This window comes from Neoarius graeffei, chromosome 15, assembly GCF_027579695.1.
Source record: "Neoarius graeffei isolate fNeoGra1 chromosome 15, fNeoGra1.pri, whole genome shotgun sequence".
Lineage (NCBI taxonomy): Eukaryota > Metazoa > Chordata > Actinopteri > Siluriformes > Ariidae > Neoarius > Neoarius graeffei.
This window is the reverse complement of record NC_083583.1, coordinates 40540831-40567615: the sequence shown is the minus strand read 5'-3', so window position 1 is coordinate 40567615 and position 26785 is coordinate 40540831. Positions and strand designations below refer to the sequence as shown.

Sequence of the window (26785 nt, the reverse complement as noted above, 5' to 3'; positions counted from 1 at the left end):
TCGAAATGTTGTGGAAGGACCTGAAGCGAGCAGTTCATGTGAGGAAACCCACCAACATCCCAGAGTTGAAGCTGTTCTGTACGGAGGAATGGGCTAAAATTCCTCCAAGCCGGTGTGCAGGACTGATCAACAGTTACTGGAAACGTTTAGTTGCAGTTATCGCTGCACAAGGGGGTCACACCAGATACCGAAAGCAAAGGTTCACATACTTTTGCCACTCACAGATATGTAATATTGGATCATTTTCCTCAATAAATAAATGACCAAGTATAATATTTTTGTCTCATTTGTTTAACTGGGTTCTCTTTAGGACTTGTGTGAAAATCTGATGATGTTTTAGGTCATATTTGTGCAGAAATATAGAAAATTCTAAAGGGGTTCACAAACTTTCAAGCACCACTGTACAAGGTGAGCACTGTGCATGTGTGTGCAAATGGGCAGTATAGTGCAAATGGATTGATGAAAAACAATAGTTTCAGTTTGAACTATTTGACTACTGTCAGTTCTTCAGGGGTAACAGTGAGTTGAGGACTCTGACTGCCTCAGGGAAGAAGCTGTTGCAGTGTCTGACAGTGACGGTTCGGATGCTGCGATACCTTCTGCCAGACATCAGGGAGAAGAACAGTGCATGTGATGGGTGGGACTTGTCCTGCACTCTGCTGTTGGCATGGTGACTGATGTGCTTCTTATAGAGTTGGGAGATGGGTGGGAGAGGAACCCCAATGATCCTCTCTGCCATCCTCACTATCCTCTGCAGGGAATTTTCTTCAGCGACATTGCATTTCCCGAACCAGACAGTGATATAATAGCAGAGAACACTCTCAAACACCCACTTAAGGTGCATGTATCATTGTCATCATGTAACATAGTCTCTGGTGTTTATGGTGCTTCATAAAGCCACAGTGAGTCAGTGTGGGGTTCAGTGTTGCTGGATGGCTGAACAAGAAGCAGCTATAAAGCAGACATAAGGCTCTCTAGAGGAAATAGCTCAACCCAGAGCCAATCACAACCTGCATTATGCATCTGAAGGCCTGGAGAGGACTAGGCTGTGGAAACCTCCTGTGATTCATCTTCACCCTCTCCTTAAGGACTTCCTGGCTCTGGAATGAAAATCACATAATTAAAATGATGTTTCTTTGGTTATGGATTTTACATCAAGGAAATATTTACAAAAACAAAAAGTTAAATGCTACTATCAAAGAAAAGGATGATCACTCTCAGACAAAAGATTTATGTTAATAATTTGTACAAGGGTGTGTTTTTCTTTGTGTTCTTTCTCCATCCTGAAGTCATCTGAGTTCAGAGCCAGTCAAATGAGACACAGTCTGAAAGAAAGAAAAACATATGTTGGTAAAACAAAGCAAACATTGGAGATGTGCCAAGCTATGTGGGGCGAATATGCATCAAAGTTGCAATAGGAAGGCAGCCGTGTCTGGTGCTCCACTGACACCCATCAATAACACAGCCAGGGAGGTGGGAAATGCCAAGAGGATGACTGTATTTCACAATACGCTCAGCTGCTGACGCACCCGTCCTTTACATAGTCTGCATGAGGGATTTGTCTTTCCCACAGGAACCTCAGTGACAGAGATTAACCGGAGTGGAAACACATCCCACACAAACGCTACTGTTATTACACACATTTGGGACTGTTCTCTGATCAGTGCAGCCATTTCTTCATGATGCTATGGTCCAGGTATATATGCATCAAACTAGCAGGGTGTGGCCATGTGGGTGGCAGTTGCTTTCCTTGAACTAAGACTTGCTGTTCTAAGTAACTTCTTTGCTAAAAATAGCAAAATGAAAGCAAGGATAACAAATGTTCAAATTAATAGCCTGAAAGGATGGGATTTTTAAGAAATTGAATTTTTATTTATTTTAATAATTGAAATTAGTTATTGTTAATGGAAGAAGAACGTCTCATCTCATCTCATTATCTCCAGCCACTTTATCCTTCTACAGGGTCGCAGGCAAGCTGGAGCCTATCCCAGCTGACTACGGGCGAAAGGCGGGGTACACCCTGGACAAGTCGCCAGGTCATCACAGGGCTGACACATAGACACAGACAACCATTCACACCTACGGTCAATTTAGAGTCACCAGTTAACCTAACCTGCATGTCTTTGGACTGTGGGGGAAACCGGAGGAAACCCACACGGACACGGGGAGAACATGCAAACTCCGCACAGAAAGGCCCTCGCCAGCCACGGGGCTCGAACCCAGGACCTTCTTGCTGTGAAGCGACAGCACTAACCACTACACCACCGTGCCGCCCGGAAGAAGAACGTGAATTAATTTTATTCAAACAGTTGACAGATTATTCAATTATATAACAACAATAACAACATCATCAACAACAACAAGAGGAAGAAGAAGGAAATTAAGAGTAAGAATAAGAAGAATAGTTTGCTGTAGCCCAAATGGGTTGTTTTTTGGGGAAAAGACTGTATCTGAACAGCTGTAGTTTGCCTGAGGGTGGAACAAATTTTCAGCCCTGAACCATGTGAACAGAAACCTGGAATGAAGTACAGAGTGATTTATTACACGGTGATTTTGCAAATTGCATTTTGAAGGTGGCACTAAAATTATTATTATTATTATTATTATTATTATTATTATTATTATTATTATTATTTCAATGCAATTTTAAAATATATAAAAAACAATTTTTTAATCATTTTAATAATATTTCTTAAAAGAAATCCAATATATATTTTATGTGAACAATGCTTTGGGTCTTAAAAAAATTTCAGATTATTTGGTTTTATTTGAATCTGCCAGTTGAAAATGTTCCCACCCCCTGTACTAGAGTTAGTCCTGCTTCCCTCTGCCAGACTGCTGGCTGCTTTTTCATACTCCCAGCACAATGGTGCCTCTATTCTAGTTTAGAAATAAGGCGTGTCTTCAAAGTTTGTGAGCTCACCAAGGGAGAACATTCTTGCTCGTTTTACCCACTGCCGTCACCGCCAAACTTGCCTCCACCCACTGTTATTTCTCTTCCTGTTCTTTTTGGCAAGAGCTGGCAAACCCCAAGAGCTCAGCAATTATACACCCACCACCCACAAATTTCTTTACAGAACAATAAAGCCCTTGCCTGCTTTATACACTCAAACTATGGCAATATAACATAGCACCTATAGAGTAGCATGTATGCCAATCTCCAGTATATCACCCTAAAGAGACTGAGATTCCTCCAGAGAAATTAGTGTATCACGTAACCTTCTTTCCATACTGCTGCAAGTGTTAATAATGCAAACCTTCTGCTTACCCAGGCACTGACCCCCTCTGCTCCAGAGCTGTAAAATGGCTGATCTGTCTGAATATAGGCCTACGTCTGTGTAAAAACTGTCAGCAGTCGAGACATGCAGAGCTTACAGAATTACGTCATACCCACTGTAAACTCTCTAAGGTAACTGTAATACCTTATTTTACCACATTATTTATTTTACCACACCACTGTTGAATTCTCAATGCTGAATTTTCTTTAACAGAAGCTCTGACATTAGTTCTGGCTGCAAGGATTATACTAACGTGTAACAACTTACATGAGAACTTGCATGGTGGACTCGCCACATAAACTGATTTAAAATGGCGAAGCTTTCTGTGAGGAGACATTTATTAAACATTTCTGGAAGGAGTCTCCAGTGTCAGCAGTATCAGAAAGAGGTAACACTTTTCCAACATGGAAAAGTCTTCAAGATGGAGGGCTTTGCGGTTTCTCCGTAACATGATAAGCTGTGGTGTTTTGTTGTTTTTTTGTCTTAACTTGAAAAGAGAGACTGTTTATCACAGAAGTAACAGATAAAACGTATGACTTGACAGTCTTTCATCAATAAAAACTGTCCATGCTGACAGGTTGCTATAGATAGTTTTCACTGACGTCACGGCATTCCGGGGAATGCCCTCCAGCCGCCATCTTGTGGGGCAAACAAAACAGACCATCGCCATTACCGGCTACATTATCTTGGACGAATTTATGAAGTTATATAGTCAGTTTTCTAAAATAAAGATCAATGTCGGCAAAATCAAGCAAACGGAAGTATATAGATACATTGGACGACATCTCACGACAACGGTATGCAGCCAAACTGGCCTTGATTGGGGGAAAAGACCCCTACGAAGTGGACAAAGATGCATTTTCAAGTGACTATGCAGGGCTGCCATCCATATCGTACCCTGATATTGTGAACTATTTCGTGAATAGTAAAAGTGCCTACACACTTGACGACCTCAAAGCATACAAGTCGCTGGAGTCATACAATTATTTTGTCTGTGGCTGGGTCCGCGAAGTCTACCATATAAAAACAAGTGACAGTCGTGTCCTAATTACAGCCAAGGTATGTAAACATTGGAATTTTAGAGCTCTCAACACAGCATATAAATATATGTGTGTATATAATATCGAGTTGATTTAAGACAAATTTTACATCCATTAGTGGTATTACAGTACCATGTCAGTATAAACTTTGTAATATAATTAACTGGTATGTAGGTTTGTTACATTTTGTGTTTGTTATGATAAATATGACAATTTATAGGCCAGTAATAATCATATGTTTGCAGCCTTGTACCGAGCGATATTAAGTGTACATTACAATGTAAACGTACACTCAGCAGTTCCAGTTAGGCATTCTCCAGAGATTGTTTACACGATGTTTTGGTTTCCAAAAACAAACTTAAACACAATTGATTGTTTATTTAAACAACTTACCACTTATAAAATGATCGGAGCAGACTTTGCTGTGTTTGGAAGGCTGATAATCCTTGCAGTTGATTCTCACAAGCCATAGATTTCTCCTTTGTATGCTGAGTTTCTTTATTTGCTCGCCTTCGTGCTCCCGTACAGTGGGAATTCCATAAAAGCTCCGCTTGACGTCATCATCTGACCTATTACGACAGCCGTGAATACAACAGGTGTGCACCATTGCTAGCTTTAAATAGCCTGCTTGGGTTCTTTTGAAGACTTTGTACTCGCGCGTTACAATGTGTGCTCAGTGACCCGTACGGTAAGCTTGACCCGCAAGATGGCCGCCACTAGGGAATCCCCGACTACTTAGCCAGTATCTTTTCCTACTGTGTTTTAAAACACACTGGCAAGTTTTTTGTGACATTACTGAAAACAAAAGTATGAGGATTAATATATTTTCAGAAAAATTATGAAAATGATTTTGGCTGAGAAACTTTCAGAAAACACACTGTTTTAACTGATCGAAATGAGGTTTTTTTGGGGGGAGGGGGGGCTTCAAATCTGTTCTACATGACTTGAGGTGTGAGAAGTGAGGTTGGAAGCTAAACACACTTTTTAGGCACTCCACTGCCTCGACCTAGAAAATTACAAGCTTGCAGTTCTGCATGTCAACCACGAGAGGGTGCTGCTTTTATTAGTCACATCCTTTCTGGGTCTCAATAAATGACTGTAATGGACTCCGTAATAAAGACCCTTTTGTTATATTAATGCCTGTAAAATAAGTCTGCTTTAAAAAAAAAAAAAAAAGGGCCCAAACATCTTCACTTCACATGAACACAGGCAAAGTGTTCCCAGATATATCTCAACAAAACAATGGTTCCAGTTATTAAAAATGGGAATTACGTTGCCTTGTTAAGATTTAAGACTGTATTACTGTGAAAGGGAGGATGCAATAGCTAGTTTATGGCATGAGTTGTTCTTAGAGTCCTCACTTGACCGTGTATACACATTACCATGACGCTTTGTGTAACCTTCATACCCCCCAAGAAATAGCTCAGTCTTCACTGGGAGTTAACATTAGGACCCACCTGGCTTGTGGTTCTATTTTCTGGAATGAGCTTATTACAGTCTGTGACAGAGTTGGTTTTCCCCAACCTTATCCACAACAGAAATCAATTTAGTCAGAAACAGAGTAATGGAGGATGATTTTATGATGAGAGACATATATTGCTTTCTAAGGAAATAGTTTAATAAATAGGAAAATCTATAAAAATGCTACTTCATACAAGGCAGTACATGACTTTAAACTGTAGGCGAAATGGGAGTTTAATGAGAGGGTATGGAATTTACTGTTACTCCATGTGTGTGTTATTGTGAGAGGGCAATTTTACTAATGTACTTTGCTGAAGTATTTGTCATGTGGAACTACTTGCCTTATAATGGAAAAAGTGAATAAGACCAAGATGTAGACAGCATACTAATGTTACTTTACAAAACTCAGGACACATACTGAAACTCAGGACATATAATGAAGCTCAGGACACACACTGAAACTCAGGACACATTCAGAGACTGTATATGGATGATCGCTGTGCCATTTAGCACTGCTGTAACTCAAAAAATTTAACTTTGTAAAATCATTTTAATCCATTTCATACAACAATATTTTTACAAGGGTTCTTGACTGACAATGACTGCATTTTGCTTTTAAATGAAGGTGACGTTTTTTGAAGCATAGAATGAGCAAATATGTGGTCTAGCATCCATTCTAATGACTTGATTAGAATGGATTCCATTCAAATGACATGGGGGCAGCCATGACCTGAAGGTTAGAGAAGCAGCCTTGGGCCCAAAGGGTTGGTGGCTCAATTCCCGGGACCAGCAGGAAAAACGTGAGGGGAGTTGAGTGAATGAGCAGCACTTTCCCCTTCCTCTGTATCAGGGCTGAAGTGCCCTTGAGCAAGGCACCTAATCCTCAACTTCTCCCTGGGAGCTGTAGCCTAGCTGCCCACTGCTTTGGGTGTGTGCTCGTTGCTCATGTGTATGTTCACTGCTTCAGATGCAGAGAGGAATTTCACTGTGTACGTGTGATAAATAAAGTTGTTGTTCTTCTTCTAAGGGCATTAATATTATTAAACATTTAATAACTTTATACATTTAATTTAACAATATACTTTCAATCTATTATTTGGGTAACAGGGTTGTACATTCAAAGTGATCTCATCAGTCAATACTGCAATATCATAAAGAATGAGAGGACTTCCTTTCTTCTTCCCATGAGCTTCAAGAAAGTCAGATGTTCCAGCTCGCTGTTGAAAATGTGACTTGTGTAATTTTCCAAATGGGGTGAAAGTGTTCAAGTAACAGAGTTGAGTGAATGCTGTATAAATGATGTTTCAAGTATGAGATGTGCACACAGTATGTGGATTCATACATGAATGAGAATAAAATATGCTTTTTGAAGGATTTTAATTATTTTATTTGATGGTAAAAGTTCAGCAATCGTGGACGGGGACAGGCAAAAATGCTAAGTGTTTTCTAAGTGCAGATAGGATTTTAATTCATGTTTTAATTTATTCATCAAAAACATGCACAAAGATTGTTGTGAAGGAGACTTTACCTGTATATTTTAGCTTTACTTCACATACATATTTGATAATGAAATATGACTGGAATAGAAATGGTACCCTATATGAGCCATAGGGCAAGGAAAATGTGTACATTTGCAGCTGAGTACAAACATTTCCACTCTCTATGATTTCTGGGTGAAATAAAAGGGAAAATGTACATATATGTTTACAGTTTACCAGCAGCTAGACAGCAGTAAAATAGATTTGCTAAAACATCTTTCAGATTTTTAACAAATGCTTCAAGAACAATGGGGGGAAGTAATCAAGCAATTTGGCAGCATTATAACAGATATGGCAGCAGGATAAAGCACTTACTGAAGATGAATGAAAGAAATACTGTATATGTGGAGTGAATATTCCAGCTGAGAGAAATATTACAGGCAATATTAGAGAATATTTTTATGTCACATTTAGAAAGTGGGTACAAACTTTTGAACTCTCATTTTAACCATTCTCTGTACTTGGGATAATGAAGGAACACTTGTGAAACATTCGAATAAATGTCTTTTTCTTTTGTCCGAAGGGTATGCCATATATAAGTGGAATCAGTCTTCCAAAAGGACAATTTGAAAATAACATTTTTGAGTCCAAGAGTCCTTTAATATTATTCCTATCTTCTGAAGTGTTTTTTTTAAAAAAACTATTATGGTGAGATAATTTGGTATTCATCCTTATCATATGCCAATTTTGAGTTGCACCAGCAACAGAAAGTGCAGTGAATGTACTCTAATATCCTCCCTGCAGACTACACGCTGATCTCATTTCTCACCTTCACTATATTTAAATAGCGTCAGAGGTTTCACACAGATCTCAGGCTTCAAAAATGCCTTTATGCCAAATGGGTTTAATAGTTGTATGAAGGAGCATTCCTCAGAGCTGCTGCAGGTTTATAAATGATCGTTTTTTTGATCCAACTAGGGAACTTGATCAAACCTATTTTAGTATCTCCCAAGTATTCCTACATTCCTGCCATTCCCTGATCTGGGATTTTAGTTTGTATCTGTTTTCACATCATTTTATGACCTTCAAAAAAAAAACCTCTCATATGATCTTCTTTCACAGCATTGTTAAATCTACACCTAATCCCTCTGAATGCTCCATCATATGGACACACCTATCAGTGAACTCCAAATGATACAATGTGATCTTCTCAATCCACAGATACAGTGGTGCTTGAAAGTTTGTGGACCCTTTAGAAATTTCTATATTTCTGCATAAATATGACCTAAAACATCATCAGATTTTCACACAAGTCCTAAAAGTAGATAAAGAGAACCCAGTTAAACAAATGAGACAAAAATATTATACTTAGTAATTTATTTATTGAGGAAAATGATCCAATATTACATATCTGTGAGTGGCAAAAGTATGTGAACCTCTAGTATTAGCAGTTAATTTGAAGGTGAAATTAGAGTCAGGTGTTTTCAATCAATGGGATGACAATCAGGTGTGAGTGGGCACCCTGTTTTATTTAAAGAACAGGGATCTATCAAAGTCTGATCTTCACAACACATGTTTGTGGAAGTGTATCATGGCATGAACAAAGGAGATTTCTGAGGACCTCAGAAAAAACGTTGTTGATGCTCATCAGGCTGGAAAAGGTTACAAAACCATCTCTAAAGAGTTTGGACTCCACCAATCCACAGTCAGACAGACTGTGTACAAATGGAGGAAATTCAAGACCATTGTTACCCTCCCCAGGAGTGGTCGACCAACAAAGATCACTCCAAGAGCAAGGCATGTAATAGTCGGCGAGGTCACAAAGGACCCCAGGGTAACTTCTAAGCAACTGAAGGCCTCTCTCAGGCTACATCCACACGACAACGGCAACGAGATGTTATTTAAAAATATATCGCGTCCAAATTGGCAACGATCAGTAAAATATCAGGTCAATATGGCAACGCAACGCTTGCTGAAAACGATGCAATACACATGCCACACCTCTAGGGGCGCTGTAAGACGGTCCCTTCGGAGACACCAGAACAATAGAAGAAGTAAAGACGAATGCGCATAAACTATTATGCGCGAGACTTCATATTAGCCACAAAGTCAGGAAAATCTGTTCGTAAAATTACATTATAATGACCAAATACAATGAAAAGTATTTTTCCAGTCTCACCTGTGAAAGGTAATCCCATGTGATCTCGTTTGGACAGCAAACCTGTTGGTACAGTTAAACGCAGCTAATCTTTATTCTCCGCTTTGACCTATCCAATATGGCGGCGAGGATGACGTATGATTCTATGCGGAAGGCGGCGTCTTTAATGGTCCGGAATAAATTGAATGCTACACGTTGATGGATTAATTTGTTGTTTCTCACCTGTGAAAGGTAATCCCATGTGATCTCGTTTGGAGGGTAAACCTGTTGGTACAGTTAAACGCAGTACATGAATCTTTATTCTCCGCTTTGACCTATCCAATATGGCGGCGAGGATGACGTATGATTCTACGCGGAAGGCGGCGTCTTTAATGGTCCGGAATAAATTGAATGCTACACGTTGATGGATTAATTTGCTCTTCTACACCCTTTTTGAGGAATGTATTGTAGGACTTAAACCATCATCTGAAGAGGTGAGATCGCTCCTTTTTTTCCCTATTTTTGCTGGCGGGATTGACTCTGCCCTAAGGGCAGAGTCTCTCTCTCTCTCTCACTTTGCACCATTACACAATAAATATTCACAGTGAAAATATTTTGTAAGCGCGTTTCATGAACCAAGTTATAGGATTTGTTGACAACTCGCATCGAGTTCGTTACACTTCTACCCGGCGTGAAGCACTCACAGTCATGTGGTTGTGACGTCATCGTAAACAAATCCGTTCTACTCATCCAGACGACTTCACAACGGCAACGTTGCCAGATCTTTCCACTCTGGAACCCATTCTCAAAAAGATTGCGTTTTGGGCACCCAAAACGCCGGTGCTGTGTGGACGCCAGGCCTAAACGATAAGCAATTGTATCGGAGTCACCTGAATCCGTTGCCGTGTGGACAGGGCCCCAGAGTTGAAGCTGTTCTGTACGGAGGAATGGGCTAAAATTCCTCCAAGCCGGTGTGCAGGACTGATCAACAGTTACCGGAAACATTTAGTTGCAGTTATTGCTGCACAAGGGTACTGCACCAGTTGCTGCACCAGATACTGAAAGCAAAGGTTCACATACTTTTGCCACTCACAGATATGTAATATTGGATTATTTTCCTCAATAAATAAATGACCAAGTATAATGTTTTTGTCTCGTTTGTTTAACTGGGTTCTCTTTATCTACTTTTAGGACTTGTGTGAAAATCCGATGATGTTTTAGGTCATATTTATGCAGAAATATAGAAAATTCTAAAGGGTTCACAAACTTTCAAGCACCACTGTAGCAGATGTGGAATCAGACCGAATTCTTGACAAACTTCAACCCTTTTTTAACAGCTTATTGAGGGTGAGATGGGAAAATGAGGTGAGGATTTAAACATGTGGACTTGGTAAATACTGGTCATTACACAACCACAGTCTGATAGCTTTACACCATTACATTTTGACCCACTAGCAAATGTCAAGGAGTCCTCATTTGGCAAAAAAAAAAAAAAACTTAGAAAAGGGCAGCACAGTGATTAGCACTGTCACCTTACAGCAAAAATGTTTTGAGTTTGAGTCCCGCACTCAACTGGGGCCTTTCTGTGTGGAGTTTGCATGTTCTCCTTGTATCTGCATGGGTTTCCTGTGAGTGCTTTGTTTTCCTCCCACAGTCCAAAAGACATGTGGATTAGGTCATCTAGCTATTCTAAATTGCCCATAGGTGTGAATGCAGGTGTGAATCATTGTTCATCTCTATATTAGCCCTGTGATGGATTGGTGACTTTTCCAGGGTGTACCCTGCCTCTCGCCTGATGTCAGCTGGGATTGGCTCCAGTTTACCCCCGACAGGTAAGCGGTACAGAAAATGAGTGACTGAACCTTAGAAAAAGATCTGAATCTATTTCTGGCTTAATTGTGTGATTCTGACATGGGTGACATGAATTAATAAAGGGCTTAGCTAAGATGTTTTTGCTTAACCTTTATTTCTAAATGCTTAGCTAACAAACACTGCTTACTAGACTGTAGAAGAAAAGGTCAAAGTACGGTTTGCCACAAATATTTTGTGTGGAGCCATTCTACAGAGGGTTTATCTTTCAGAAAAGAGCCTTTCTAGACAAGTAGAACCATTAAATATCCAATGTCTGTCATGTTACGGACAAACCGCAAACTCCTCTGTCCTGAAGGCTTTCACATGGTAGAAAACTTACTGACTATTGCAAAGCAATGGAAAGTCTTTCTATAAATGTTTAATAAATGTCTCCTTAAAAAAACTTCACTGTATCATCAATTATGTTTTGCATTCATGCATTTGTGAATCTATTTATTCTTAGGTTTAGATTATACAAAGAGGTAGCATGGTGGTGCAGTGGTTAGCACTCACAGCAAGAAGGTTCTGGGTTCAAACCTTGAAGCCAACTGGGGCCTTTCTGTGTGGAGTTTGTATGTTCTCCTTGTGCCTAGGAAGCATAGATCACAATTATTTAAATATACGTGTGGATAAAATTCTTAATAATAATGTTTTAACACTCCCAGCATTCAGAATAAGGTTTATGAGAGTGTGAATATTTCTTTGCCCAAGCATTTTTTTTTATCCATGGGAAATAAAAAGCCATGCTACTGTATACATTCCATGATAACTAATTTATTTATTTATCATTTATTCTTATTTTTCATATCTCTACTAATGTTTTAAATTCATCCTCATCTCTGCAAACCTCTCCCCTGTCTGGTTGTGTGCGTGTGTGTGTGCACGCTAACACACAAATGCTGGGAAGGTCATGATGTCATCCTTTTCAAGCCAGGCTTTTACTGAGTAGTTCGTCCGTCTCATCTGCATTTTTATGGCCTTAATTAACAGGCAAACATTAGTTCATGTGATGGTTTTGTTATCCTCTGTGCCAGGACATTACAAATGAGCAGAAGGTCAAAAAACTTGAAAGCAGTATTCACTCAGCAAGCATTTAAAAGACTTCCCTTTGAGCGATTGCAGACAACAGACATTCGTTAATGACAGCATGAACAGCACAAAGATCTCAAGTCGTGCTGTGAAAAGATTTTCCAGTCCTCATCTTGGACATTTCCTCTGTGATGACTGACAATAATTGATGTTTATAGCATGAAAAATACCAAAACTAAGCAATTATTCTTCCATGAAAATTAGTATTAAGCTATTTAATTCTTAATAACCCAAAAGGTTGTGTTATGACAATGAAATTATGACCAATGACAGATATTCTCAACAGTTTTAAGTAACATTATGAAATTAAATACAATTTAGCAAAGGAGCAAATTTCAGACACCAAATATATCTTGGCTCAATAGCTACATTTGGGGTAAAACTCAAGTATATTTCATTATCTGAAAATGTATGAGATATGTATATGGTGAGAGTGGGTTTTGAATGCTGAAAATGAAATAAATATAAAAAAAAAAAATTTTTTATATATATATATATATATATATATATATATATATATATATATATATATATATATATATATATAAGCACTGTACCAATATGCCTGAGGGATCCTATATACAACTTGTAAAAAAAATAAGTTGAATTAATTTATATAATAGAGTTGTAACCCAATGACGCTGTCTGTATCTGTTTAATGCTCTGAATACCTGTACCTTTATTTGGATTTAAATCCAAAGTGGCCATGGCCTAATGGGATTTTTACATGAAAGAATATAAACCCTAACACTTACCTTATAATTGGTCTCAAGAGATGTATGCAGGACTGCACAGTCTAGTTGAGACCAGTTCTGAACTGGAATGATGTAGATAAGTTTTAGGAACTGTCAGAGCCAAAATTCACGCATCATGCTGGGGCGGCACGGTGGTGTAGTGGTTAGCGCTGTCGCCTCACAGCAAGAAGGTCCGGGTTCGAGCCCCGTGGCCGGTGAAGGCCTTTCTGTGCGGAGTTTGCATGTTCTCCCCATGTCCGCGTGGGTTTCCTCCAGGTGCTCCGGTTTCCCCCACAGTCCAAAGACATGCAGGTTAGGTTAACTGGTGACTCTAAATTGACCGTAGGTGTGAACATGAATGGTTGTCTATGTGTCAGCCCTGTGATGACCTGGTGACTTGTCCAGGGTGTACCCCGCCTTTCGCCCGTAGTCAGCTAGGATAGGATCCAGCTTGCCTGCGACCCTGTAGAACAGGATAAAGCGGCGAGAGATAATGAGATGCGATGCTGATACTGCTTGCACTTCTTAAGGGTAGGGTTTAAATCTGAATACAGATGTTCTCAAGGTACAGACATTTCAAGCACTAAATGGATACAAAAATAGATACAGATAGAAATATTGGCATTATGTTACATCCCTAGTATACATAGAGAAATGAGAGTCATGTTCTTTGGTCATGAACATGGTCTTTAGCAACACATGAGAACAATGAACATGAATTAATTACTTGTATAACTGACATATGCAAAGCCCATTAACATGAATACTGCCTCCCAACCTTATCACCAAGTTACATTAAAATGTATTCATTTAGCACATACTGTAAGCACCTTACAAGTAAGACAAGATAATGCAATTTAAACATCTGTCATATAAAGCTATATTTCCCAAACCGGTAATCAGTGGGATTCCAGATGGGCCACATTTTTCACTGTTCCAGTTCCCCACATAATTAAACCAAGCAATAAAAAACACTGATTCCCTTTCGAAAGGCCAAATATGTGCGATGTCTGCCATTTGCTGAAGACCTGCTCTGGGAAGTCTGTGATAAAGTAGGTGTTCGTGACCGAATGAGACCTTAGTTTTCCTTAATTCCCACCAACTAATCAAGTGAAAAAAAATAGTATAAGAATAGCAGAGAAAACAAAAACTCTGTATAGATGCTATTACCTAGAAATACTACTGTAAGGAATTGATAAAGGAGGCAAATGCAAGTTCAAGATTCAAGAAATGTTTATTGTCAGCCTGTTCACATACAAGTATACAGTAAGGTTAAAATAACATTTCTCTAAGACCCATGGTGCAACATAAAAGCTTGAGCTTGAGAGTTTCCTTTTCACCCTGGTGTGACCATGATCACTTATCATGATGAGTTAGCAACTCTGTAATGAGAGGTGTTAAACAATTCTCCATTAGCACTTAAATACAACTATACCCTGCAGGTTCAAGCATAACAAAAGGGTATGTTGGTAACTCCTTGGCTTGGAGGCAAACTCTAGGTTAGTGATATGTCCACATAAGAACCACTAACCATCTACATATCAGAAATCCCTGTAGCTGTAATTTGGCGTTGATCTGGCAGAGGAATTGTCCTTCCTGTGATGGTAGAGCATGTGACCATTGTCAAGGAGGGGGTTCCATAACAAAGACAAGTGGTCAGAGACAAGATGGTGTTTGTGAGAACTACATTCCTCTGCTCTGATATCCTAACTTCAGCTGAGTTTATTCTCACAGGGAGAAAACACAAAGGATAAGAAAAGGATTTCCCCCAAGTTCTATGTGCCAGATTTCACACTGCACACTCAGAAATCAACGAGGGTATCAAGAAAAACACCCTGGTATATATCAAGTTTCACAGCAACTGCCTCAAAATTGTGTCCGAGGTGTAACTTTCAGGAAGACTGGTCATTTGGATGTAGGCCACACTCTAATCCTGAGGAGTGTGGTCTGGTCTGAGAAGAGTGCGGCATTTGGATGAAAAATAACCTTTCCTACCAGGCCACAGGCAGCTTTCTTATGGGCGATCCACAATCCACTCTCTTCTCAAGTGGCCTTGGTCTGCCATAACCGACTACCATTATGCTATGCTAGTTGTGGCTATGTCAACAAGCTGAGCATGTTCAACAGCCAAGCCTCAACAGTTACCAGATGCAGAATATGTCTGAGAAATACTCAAGGACTTCCAACAAGAACAAATTCAGAAATGGGAATTGACATATCCAAGAGGAATAAGTCTGAATATAGTGCACCTTGATATGAAACATACCCAGGCATTATTTACACCAATATAATTTAACCATTTTTCAATTAGCCAAAGTATGTTTGGCTTGGGGTGGCACAGCGGTGTAGGGGTTAGCGCTGTCGCCTTACAGCAAAAGGGTTCTGGGTTCAAGCCCAGCGGCCGGCGAGGGCCTTTCTGTGTGGAGTTTGCATGTTCTCCCCGTGTCTGCATTGGTGTGCTCCGGTTTCCCCCAAAGACATGCAGGTTAGGTTAATTGGTGGCTCTAAATTGACCGTGAATGGTTGTTTGTCTTTATGTGTCAGCCCTGCGATAACCTGGTGACTTGTCCAGGGTGTGCCCATAGTCAGTTGGGATAGGCTCCAGCTTGCCTGTGACCCTGTAGGACAGGATAAGTGGCTACAGATAATGGATGGATGGATGTTTGGCTTGTTAGATTTTCACAAAAGATTTTCTGTAAATACACACAAATCTTTATATACTTGCTTCAAACAACATTGTTGTAATTTCTGTTGGGGAAAATATCCATCCATTCCAGCTTATCCTGTGCAGGGTCATGGGCAAGCTGGAGCCTGTCTCAGCTGACTATGGGCGAGAGGCAGGGTACACCCTGGCCAAGTCATCAGATCATCACAGGGCTAATACATAGAGACAAACAACCATTCACACCTACGGTCAATTTAGAGCCACCAATTAACCTAACCTGCACGTCTTTGGACTGTGGGGGAAACTGGAGCACCCAGAGGAACCCCACACAGACACAGGGAGAACATGCAAACTCCACACAGAAAGGCCCCCGTCAGCCACTGGGCTTGAACTCAGAACCTTCTTGCTGTGAGGTGACAGTGCTAACCACGACACCACCGTGCTGCCGTTGGGTAAAATATTTGGGTAAAAAAAGCTAGGGCATCACACTATGGGAAAAGTGATTCTGGTTGTCCATGATGTCCCCTTAGAGTTCAGCTACATTCTGAGGTTTTGCACGTTTATAGATTAACATGACACTGTTTCCTGAACCACAGCAACAAGTCATTTGGACACAGTTTGAGGCTACAGAAAAGATTTTAATTGACAAAGACTTCCATCCTATGTTAGCTACATTAACCTCTTACCTTCATTGCAAAACCAAAGCAAACATGAAACACCAATCTTTTGCTGATGACATTTGGGGGAAGCTTCTCCACCTGTAACCTGGATAGCCCTCAGTATGTGTCTGTTTATGGAAAGGTGTGTTGTCAGTGTGGGGTATCTAACAGCTGGTTAGCTTCAAACGTCAGTGTTGGGTCTCCACCCTTCCCCCAGCCTTTAACTGACCCCAGGCATCACTTCAAAGCTTCCTCCTGGGAGTTCCACAGAAGAGGTGCCATTGCTCCACAGTTCTGGTGTACAGGATCTCACTTGCTAACATTGTGCAAACAGATGTTAGGCTTTGTACTTGAGGAGCCTCCTCTTGCTTTCAGCTACATGTCTACCAGCATACAACTGGAACATGCAACCAAAAATGATCTCCAGATGAAAGACAAGGACTTTGAAGAGCGCTTGATCTATATAACCAGTTATACATAGCCAGTTTCTCCTTCTCTGACATTTGATGGAGCTCATTATGTGACTGTTTATAGAGGCGTGTAAGTGCATTGGAAACACTATTGGGCTTCCTGCTCTGCTATTGCTGACAAGGCAAACACAGCTGGTCACCTGATGGACTCTGTCCAAACTTTACCCCTCCACAAAATAATTTTGACTCTGCAAATGAAAAGCCCAAGACGAGATGGTGTCACTCACATAGACGTGTGAGCATGAGAGTGTGAACTGTGAAAACGTGGCAGTTTGGGTCATCTTTCCTGTGACTTTTTGTGTTTGGATACCAGGAGGCTTCGCTTGTACACTGGTTCAAAGACCACTATCACACTCAAGACTTCTGGGTGGTCTACTGATGTAATTAAATGTCATTAAAACATCTCCATATGTTGGAGAAGCATGACTTGAAACAGATGCAGCCTTTAGAAAGGCAAATAAAGGCAACAGATACATGAATAGAGTCATTTCCAACCAAGGTATAAAGTTATAAAGCAATTTTCAATTTGGTCTTTTAGCATTAGAAAGTGTTACATTCTTATATAGATGCATACATATACACTTATATGTTGTTTATTTCAGTTAATGCACTGGCCTAAATATAAAAATGTTACATGAATACTGGAATTGAATAATCATGCATCCAACACAAGTACAAGCAGACACACAAAACACACACTTAAGGGTGTTGGCCATTACAAACACCAAAACATGAACTGTCCCAAAAGGAGCCATAAGAGCCATTACTGTTGAATTCTCAAATTTGATTGGTCAAAAGGTGGAATGCTGTTAAGTGATATGACATACGTGATAAAATTAATTCATTTGTTTTGCCAACATTCCATAACATTAAATGCAATAAATGGATAAAAAGTCTATCATTATCTCATCTCATTATCTCTAGCCGCTTTATCCTTCTACAGGGTTGCAGGCAAGCTGGAGCCTATCCCAGCTGACTACGGGCGAAAGGCGGGGTACACCCTGGACAAGTCGCCAGGTCATCACAGGGCTGACACCTAGACACAGACAACCGTTCACACTCACATTCACACCTACGGTCAATTTAGAGTCACCAGTTAACCTAACCTGCATGTCTTTGGACTGTGGGGGAAACCGGAGCACCCGGAGGAAACCCACGCGGACACGGGGAGAACATGCAAACTCCACACAGAAAGGCCCTCGCCGGCCACGGGGCTCAAACCCAGAACCTTCTTGCTGTGAGGCGACAGCGCTAACCACTACACCACCGTGCCGCCAGTCTATCATTAATAAATTGCAAATTGTAATCATTAGGAAATTGTTGTGGCATAAGAGTAATAAAACACTTCAGGACCTGCTGTTATTGGTGATAACAGTTCAAGTGATACATTGTCATGAAAAGACACCAGTGTTCAGTCCAACATAGAAGACGCACTCAGATTAACATTGTTCCTTTGGCTGATTAGTTAACAATCTTACAGTATATCACTAAGTAAACACTAAGTTACTGATGAAAATGCTCTTTGTTGAATGCATGTTAAAATTTTGTGAACTATAATGGCAGGATAAAAGCAGTGACAGCGAAAATAACATAGTACGGATGTTACCGATGGGCTAGAAAGCCAGCACATGTTGAAACACTTTTTGGCCATCATGTGAAATGCCATGTGTGGCGCAAACCCATCACCCTGAGAATACCATTCCTACAGTGAAGCATAGTGGTGGCAGCATCATGCTGTGAGGATGTTTTTCATCTGCAGGGGCAGGAAAGCTGGTCAGGACTGAAGGAAAGATGGATGGCACTAAATACAGGGCAATTCTGGAGGAAAACCTGTTTGAGTCAGCTAGAGGTTTGAGACTGGGACAAAGGTTCACATCCCAGCAGGACAATGACCCTAAACATACTGCTGAAGCTACACTAGAGTGGTTTAAAGGGAAAAATTGAAATGTCTTGGAATGGCCTAATCAAAGCCCAGACCTCAATCCTATTGAGAATCTGTGGCATAACTTGAAGATTGCTGTACACCAACGCAACCCATCTAACTTGAAGGAGTTGGAGCAGTTTTGCCTTGAGGAATGGGCAAAAATCCCAGTGGATAGATGTGCTAAGCCAATAGAAACATACCCCAAGAGACTTGCAGCTGTAATTGCAGCAAAAAGTCACTCTATAAAGTATTGACTTTGAGGAGTTAATACATATGTACACTCCAGGTTTCTGTTTTTTCATCTTAATTATTGTTTGTGGGGCGGCACGGTGGTGTAGTGGTTAGCGCTGTCGCCTCACAGCAAGAAGGTCCGGGTTCGAGCCCCGTGGCCGACGAGGGCCTTTCTGTGCGGAGTTTGCATGTTCTCCCCGTGTCCGCGTGGGTTTCCTCCGGGTGCTCCGGTTTCCCCCACAGTCCAAAGACATGCAGGTTAGGTTAACTGGTGACTCTAAATTGACCGTAGGTGTGAGTGTGAATGGTTGTCTGTGTCTATGTGTCAGCCCTGTGATGACCTGGCGACTTGTCCAGGGTGTACCCCGCCTCTCGCCCGTAGTCAGCTGGGATAGGCTCCAGCTTGCCTGCGACCCTGTAGAACAGGATAAAGCGGCTAGAGATAATGAGATGAGATGAGATTATTGTTTGTGTCACAATAAAAAAAAACAATGTGTACCTTTAAAGTAGTAGGCATGTTGTATAAATCAAATGGTGCTAACCCCCCAAAAAAATTCATTTTAATTCCAGCTTGTAATGTGACAAAACAGGACAAACACCAAGGGGGATGAATACTTTTGCAAGACACTGCATGCTCTATGTGTAAACAATTAGCAATTGTCTGTGCTTTTTTGCTGTCCCTGCGTACCAATAGTTCCCATTACTGAGAAAGGAGACAGTTATAAAGCACAGGTACTGAGAATCCCAGCTTCTGTTATTGAAACCCCTAATAATCATTCGCGCTGTCCCATCCCACCATTTGGCCATCTGTTCTAGTCTAATTTCACCCATAAACAGGCTGTCTGAGGCATGTTCGCTGGAACTGGGCAGTGTCAGTGTGAAGCAGTTAAGCAGATAATTTGCCATGACTGGTGCCATTACAAATTCAGCTTTTCTCAAACATGCTTTGTCATCTGGGAAACCCAAATCCAGGAAATCACAATCCTTGTTGCTTGATTTTGCTTATTTGGCAGGTTTTTTTTTTTTGTCAGTTATGTGTACAACCATTCTCACCTTTGCAGAAAGAGTGTCTGCTGGCTGACTGTTCTGGATTGGTTTTGGTGTAAATAATTAAGACTAGGGTGGGTGAGATGAGGGCCTGCTGTGCAAATAATCCGAGCTCTAGACAAAGGCCAGATTTATTATTACTGAGGAGAATGTGCTCTGTCTAGCGCACACACACTTACAGTTTATATGCCTAGCGCGCACACTCTCACTCTCTCGCTCTCAAGTGAACAATGAGCATGAAAAAGTGATGCATGGGGGAAAAAACTCACCGTTCTCATCATTAGGTGAACATTCAAACCTCATGTTTGCTTATTTTAGTTTGAACAATTTGTTTTAACTGTGTTGAGTTCTCCCACTGAGTCTAGACTTACATTTGAGAAGACACAGTTACTCAGATTGACAAACAACTCAGGGTTTTGCTTAGCGACAGTCTGCTGAACTCTGAGTCCAAGCAGGATTGAGTTTCTGAAGGTTCGGCGTATGTGCTCAGTGTTACTGTCTTGCATAAACCAAAGTCAACATACCGGTAAAGGAAACGTCTCCCTTTCCCTCACTGGACAGTGAAAATTGGATTCAGACTCCAGGTCCTGGTTTAGCAGAAACAACGTTAGCATGTTTCTTTACGGTTTGTCAGTTTCTTCAAAATTAGCCCCTGTCTAGTGGACCAAATCTGTTCCTGGCAAAAACACTCTACATATTCAGCAAAATGGCAAAATGAGGGGGAAAATAATAAGCATAAATTACATTTATACAAAGACAAGCTGTCACTCGTGTGCTCGGAATTGTAAAATCATCCTCATAGCATGGCGTCTTCTAATTTACACTCATACTGAGGATTAGCTTGATCTAAAAGAAGCCTAAAGCTGTAAAACTTGCACAACTTGGACATGAGTTTTCCGAGTCTTTAAAAATTAAATGCAGATGCTGTAGGACAGATGTAGCTCAATTGGTCATGTGTGATTGCCCCAAAATAAACACCCATAAACAGGAAGTCATTCTTTTATGCTAAATATAACTTTAATGTGTTAAATTGTGTCATTGTTGGACAAGAAGGAGAAATAAGTTATGGCTAGTTGGGAAATTAAATAACATTAAAATTACAGTTGTCTCATCTGTTCTTTTGTGTAATTTGTAGTTTGATTGGACAATGTGTGCTTAGTTTATCTATTTTTAGTTTCTCCTCTAAAGGCATTTTGGGGAGAAAAGAGTAAGCAGGATGGAGTAAATATTCCAACTTGTTTGAGACTGTATTTCACACGTAACTTCTCAATCACTACTAATGACGTGTTATAGATGTGTCTGAAAAGTATCAAAGCAAATGGAAATTAGATTAGATCTACACAGAATTTCACTCTGTGTAATCTGACATGGCTGTCACTGCATGAATCTTTAGTGTAGCCTAGAAGACATCATCTGCAGTCTCACTTCTTCATATTCTTCTGTGTATTTTTCTTATGAACACTGGTCCTGTTGCACTTGGTTCCATAAAAATCCAGAATAGTTCGCTTTCAGACAGTTAAAGGAATACTCCGGAGTGAAATGCTTTTTAGGGCTATTTTCACATGATTGGGAGTGCATACGTTGAGTTGGTAGCACAATCGCGTCAATCGGTTGTGTTTTGAGAAAGTTGTTTTTTTGTGATTTAAACCGAAAACGCTAACACGGCAGTGCGAGGGGCATGTTGTTTCGCCGATACAAAACGCTGTTTTTAAAACCATTGCCAAGGTCCAAACAACATTACAGTTCAGTGGAAGTGAGTACAGGGTTCCTACACACAAACCGAAGTGTCCCTGGCTCTGTACTGTAAGTGTATGGACAGATCGTCTAGAAGACTGAATACAAAACATGTACCTTCCCGAAAGTAGTTGTTCTCCAGACGCCATCTTCAGAGGACAGTCCGTAAAAGTCGAGTGCCGAGTGCAGAGCTAAATCCTCTGGAAATGCACAATTTTGCAGCATCACATGACCTCCCATTCAAAATTCCAACCCTCTTGGACTATAATGTTGTTGCATGCAGTTTCCTTTTAATTTCAAACTAAACACTAGACTGCGTTTCCATAAAATGCTACGAAATTGTGCATTTCCAGAGGATTAATGGAAATGACATGCCCCTCGCACTGCCGTGTTAGCGTTTTCGGTTTAAATCACAAAAAAGCAACTTTCTCAAAACACAACCGATTGACGTGATTGTGCTACCAACTCAACGTATGCACTCCCAATCATGTGAAAATAGCCCTAAAAAGCGTTTCACTCCGGAGTATTCCTTTAACAGTAAATAATCTGGATACTTCAACGTGCTGGAAATGGCAACAGCCTCCTCTCTACAGCAGGCACAGAGCTATCACTGTTGTATTGTTTGTAATTTTTTTTTGTATTAAATGCAATCTGTTTCTGTTTGCAATGTTAATGTTTCTGTTTACAGTGACTATATAATATATAATGTATAATGTAAGAATACAAAGTATAGTGTGTTACTTGAGACACTGCCTGTGAAGTTTATCAGGAGGAATATCTTGCATTTTGGTGAGGGAAAGTGAGTTAAGGATGGAGAAATTCTAATCTCAATAGGATACTCAATAGGATGACCTCACTTTTTCCATTCTCTATCTTTCCTTGTTAAAACAAATCACAGACAGAAAACAGGAAAAGAAATAACTATTAAAGAAATTATGAGATTTTTTGAAGCACATTCATTGAAGCAGATTTACTGTTGAATTCAGACGTTTATGTGCACTCATCATGTACATTTTGTTAGACATCAGCAGGCTTCTGGCAAAGTTCAACTAAATTTGTTGGTTTCCTGGCATGGACCCCACTTTTATGTACAATCCACACATTTTCAATAGGGTTGAGGTCAGGACTTGCGGAAGGCCATTCCAAACGCTTAAAGGGCATATTCTGGACCAACTTTGTTATTTTATATGAAAGTATGTCCCTTTACACACTCATCCAGAAGGGTAATTTTGCACAAGGCCATCTGTCTACAGCAGAAAAAAATAAAATAACAAAATGCGTCTGGAAAAATCCCAAGGGAGTCTGGAGCCAGATTCGTGACGTCACGTGCAGAAGCGCCAGCAGGCTGTGCGAGCTTTGCACGGTTTCAGTGCACAGCCTGTGTAGACGAAGTGCTCCCATTTCTCTTTCATTGTCCGGTCTTTTGGGAACTGATGAGTACTAATCCCATCAAGATTGGTGTTGCTACACCCTCCTACGATACATCTGTTAACCATTTTAATAATTACATCATAATGTTGAAGAAATTTGCAGAAAACCACCAGGTCGTTTTCTCATAAACAAACCAGCGCTGATGTAGGATTCAGAGGGAGGCGTCCCGCAGAAAATCAGTGTTTCCCAGGAAATCCAGAGGCGGACCAATTCGCCTCAATTGGCTTGATTTCAATTGAATTTTTCTGGTATTGCGCAAGGTAAAAAATTGCAGAGAATGCAGAATGTTACAGATATTTGACCAAAGTTTAATATAAAATAGGAGAATTATATTGATCTTGCTCTTGAATTTACCCGTGATATGCACTTTAATTCTAGCCTACTTTATCCATTCCACAATCAGCTTTGATATGTCTGGGCTCACTGTCCTGTTGGAACACCCACTTATGTCCAAGTTTCAACTGTCTAGCTGACGGTTTGAGGGTAATGATGAAGAATTCTGAGGTAGTCATCCTTCTTCATTATTCCATCCACTTTGTTTAACATGCTTAACGGTTTCTTAAAGCTAGACGGCCTTTCGATTTCATAAAATTGGTGAAATTTAGTTCCCTCTGAAATTTATTGATTGTGATATATGTTTATTTCTGTAATATCTCACAAAATATTAGGCCATTCTGTGGCTGGGAAGTTATTTAATTTGAGGGGATTCCCTAGCAAATAATGTGCATGAAATTGTAAAGTTTGCACAGTCAAGCAGACAGAGGAAGTTCATGTGTGCATGCACAGGTTTACCTTTGACCATGCACTGACAGTTACATCATTTTGTCACTAAATGTACAGCTGATCACACCGAGGTGCTCGCTGACCGCCGATATTTTAGTTTGGTCCTGCATTTCCTTTCCTTCACAACATAACGTCCTTTCTTTTCGCGTTCCGTTACTGTAGTCGGTCTTTCACATTTCATTCGCACACTGGCGTTCTCCATTTTTCTCTCCTGTTTCAAATTTGTATCGCACAATGCTTTGTGCCAATGGGGAAAGCCCATGTGATGCATGACATAGTATATTGAATTGGGTCATGGTGAAGCAGGCAAAAAATAGTGGAGAATTTAGGGCCACATGGGCCTCAATTCATTAATTGTTCTATTTTTGTTCTATCAGTCTGTGGTCGCCAGTGTCCTGTTTTACACCGTGGTGTTCTGGGGGGGGCAGCACATCCAAGAAGGACACATCCAGGCTGGACAAACTGATCAGGCGGGCCGGCTCTGTGGTCGGCATGAAGCTGGACTCTCTGGTGACGGTGGCAGAGAAGAGATCTATGGACAAACTATTGAACATCATGGACGATGCCAGTCACCCTCTGCACATCGTCATCAGCAACCAGAGGAGCCTGTTCAGTGACAGAATGCTCCTTCCCAAGTGCAGGACGAACAGACTTAAAAACTCCTTTGTCCCTCACGCCATCAAACTGTACAACTCCTCTCTGGGGGGGAGGAGGGGTAACAGGAGGACAGAGGACGGGAAGGAGCAGTAGCCTAGCCTGACAATAAGCAATACTGGACAATGTGCAATATAAAGTGCAATATCTCTCCTGACAAAGCCCCCCCTTCCCCCCTCCTTCCCCATATATTATTCTTTTTATATTTGTATATGTAAATAATTTATTTTAATTTATCTAAAGTTTTCTCTATTTCTTTTCTCTGTTTATCTGTAATGATGCTGCTGGAATCTTAATTTCCCTGAGGGAACCCGCTCAAAGGGATCAATAAAGTTTTATCTAATCTAATCTAATCTAATCTAATCTTTAAAAAAAACCTAATAAAATTGGAAGTCTGTGATTCAAATTCAGTAGCCTTCGGTCCACTAAGCAAAAATAATTGGGTTTCAGGGAAAATTCTTTTTATGACCTACACTTGAAAAATCTGAAAGGCAGTCTACCTTTAACAGTTGGTACACAGCAAATTCCTCAGTGTTGAATTAACACTTTCAGAGTTAATTTGTGTCCAATTGGACCTATATAAACACAGTAGGGTGTTAAATCAAAACTCTGGGTGTTAATTCAATACTGGGGATTTTGCTGTGTACAATGTTCTTGGGGCTGAATGCTTCACCTTTGCTTCTCCAAACGTACCTCTGGTCACTGTGGCCAAACAACTCGACCTTTGTCTTATCTGACCATTAAACTTTCCTCCAGAAGGCTTTTTCTTTGTCCATGTGGTCAGCTGTAAACTTTAGTCGAGCTTGACGGTGTCGATTTTGGAGCACGGGCTTCTTTCTTGGATGGCAGCCTGTCAGTTTATGGCGATATAAAACTCGTTTGACTGTAGACAGTGACACTGGTGTTCCAGCAGCTTCCAGCTCATGGCAGGACTGTGCCTTGGGAGTTTCTGGGTTGTTCCTGACCATCCCAAGCTTGACAAAGTGGCTATACCTCACAATAACTTGTACTTGTCAGAGAGACCCTTTTTAGGCTTGCACAGAGAAGCTACCAGTTGTAGTCTATCATGATAACTAACAGGAAGTTAAGTGGCCTTGGCAAGTTAAAGACATTTTGACATTCTTTCAGCACCACTGAATTAATAATCTCAGTGGTTGTATGTATAATTTTTAACCCTGGATATATAATTTTGACCCTGCATTGATTTCAGAAAACCCAAAATAAATTAAAACTTGTACACCAAATTCTTGTTTTTTTTTTCTATTAGAGCTGTATGATTTACAATCATTCTTCGCCAGAAAAAGAATAGTTCAAAGAACTCAGTGAAAGCCCTGTATGGCTTTCTTGTCCATGCTGAGCGTATGTAAACTTCATACTGCAACTGTACAACATGATCAGTCTTAAAGCCACAATTACTCTATGTTTGGAACAGATTCCTCTGGGATAAATTGTTTGGATTCCCCTCCACCTTCTGCATTCTTGAATGCGAAGCATGTAATACATCAAAACACTATTAGTTTTTACTGGAATTAGTGAGTAAACATTTCATTCAGCTCTTAAAATTGCCTTGCTTGCTCTCTGTTTTTGTCTCCTGTTTTTCCTCTTTTAGGATTTACAAGGCATCCCCCTCCAGTCAATCTTACTGCATGATCAAATGATTTCAAAACTCAACATGCATTGACTGAAGGACCCTCTCTTGCCTTCTCTCTTCCTCATGTCTCTTCCTGCTGCATGTTTAGGAGGCAGTAAACCAAACTTTAGGGATGATGTTCAAGGTATTCAATCAACTCAGGGAGCCTCGTACACATGTACCGTCCTCCCCATAATCTCAGAAACCGTACCGACATGCAAGGCCATCGGGAATAATCCAACACACAGGGCTTGTTGCGCTACGCTTTATGGGATGACATGCTCGGAGAGCTGGAACACAGCTCACTTTTGTCCCTGGTTCTCGTTTGAAGTCCTACATTCTTTCTGCACTGCATCACTGGTTAGGCACAGCTGTTGCTGGAGGGTAGATGAGGTTACAGTTACTGAGAGGTCATAAAACAGAAACAAGGTGTTTTAAATGTTGAATGAAGAGAAGTAGGGGACTCACAGACTACATTCGCACTATAAC

At 40.5% G+C, this 26785-nt stretch overlaps 1 long non-coding RNA gene across 1 annotated transcript; it reads right to left on the bottom strand.

The window, feature by feature from the left end:
* Window positions 1-219: 219 nt before the first annotated feature.
* Window positions 220-3353, bottom strand: LOC132898847 (uncharacterized). The gene is made up of 3 exons (XR_009656590.1): window positions 3269-3353; window positions 1250-1325; window positions 220-1100 (listed from the first exon to the last, which is right to left on the bottom strand). It is a non-coding gene; the product is annotated as an uncharacterized LOC132898847 (long non-coding RNA).
* Between the last annotated feature and the right edge of the window lie 23432 nt (window positions 3354-26785).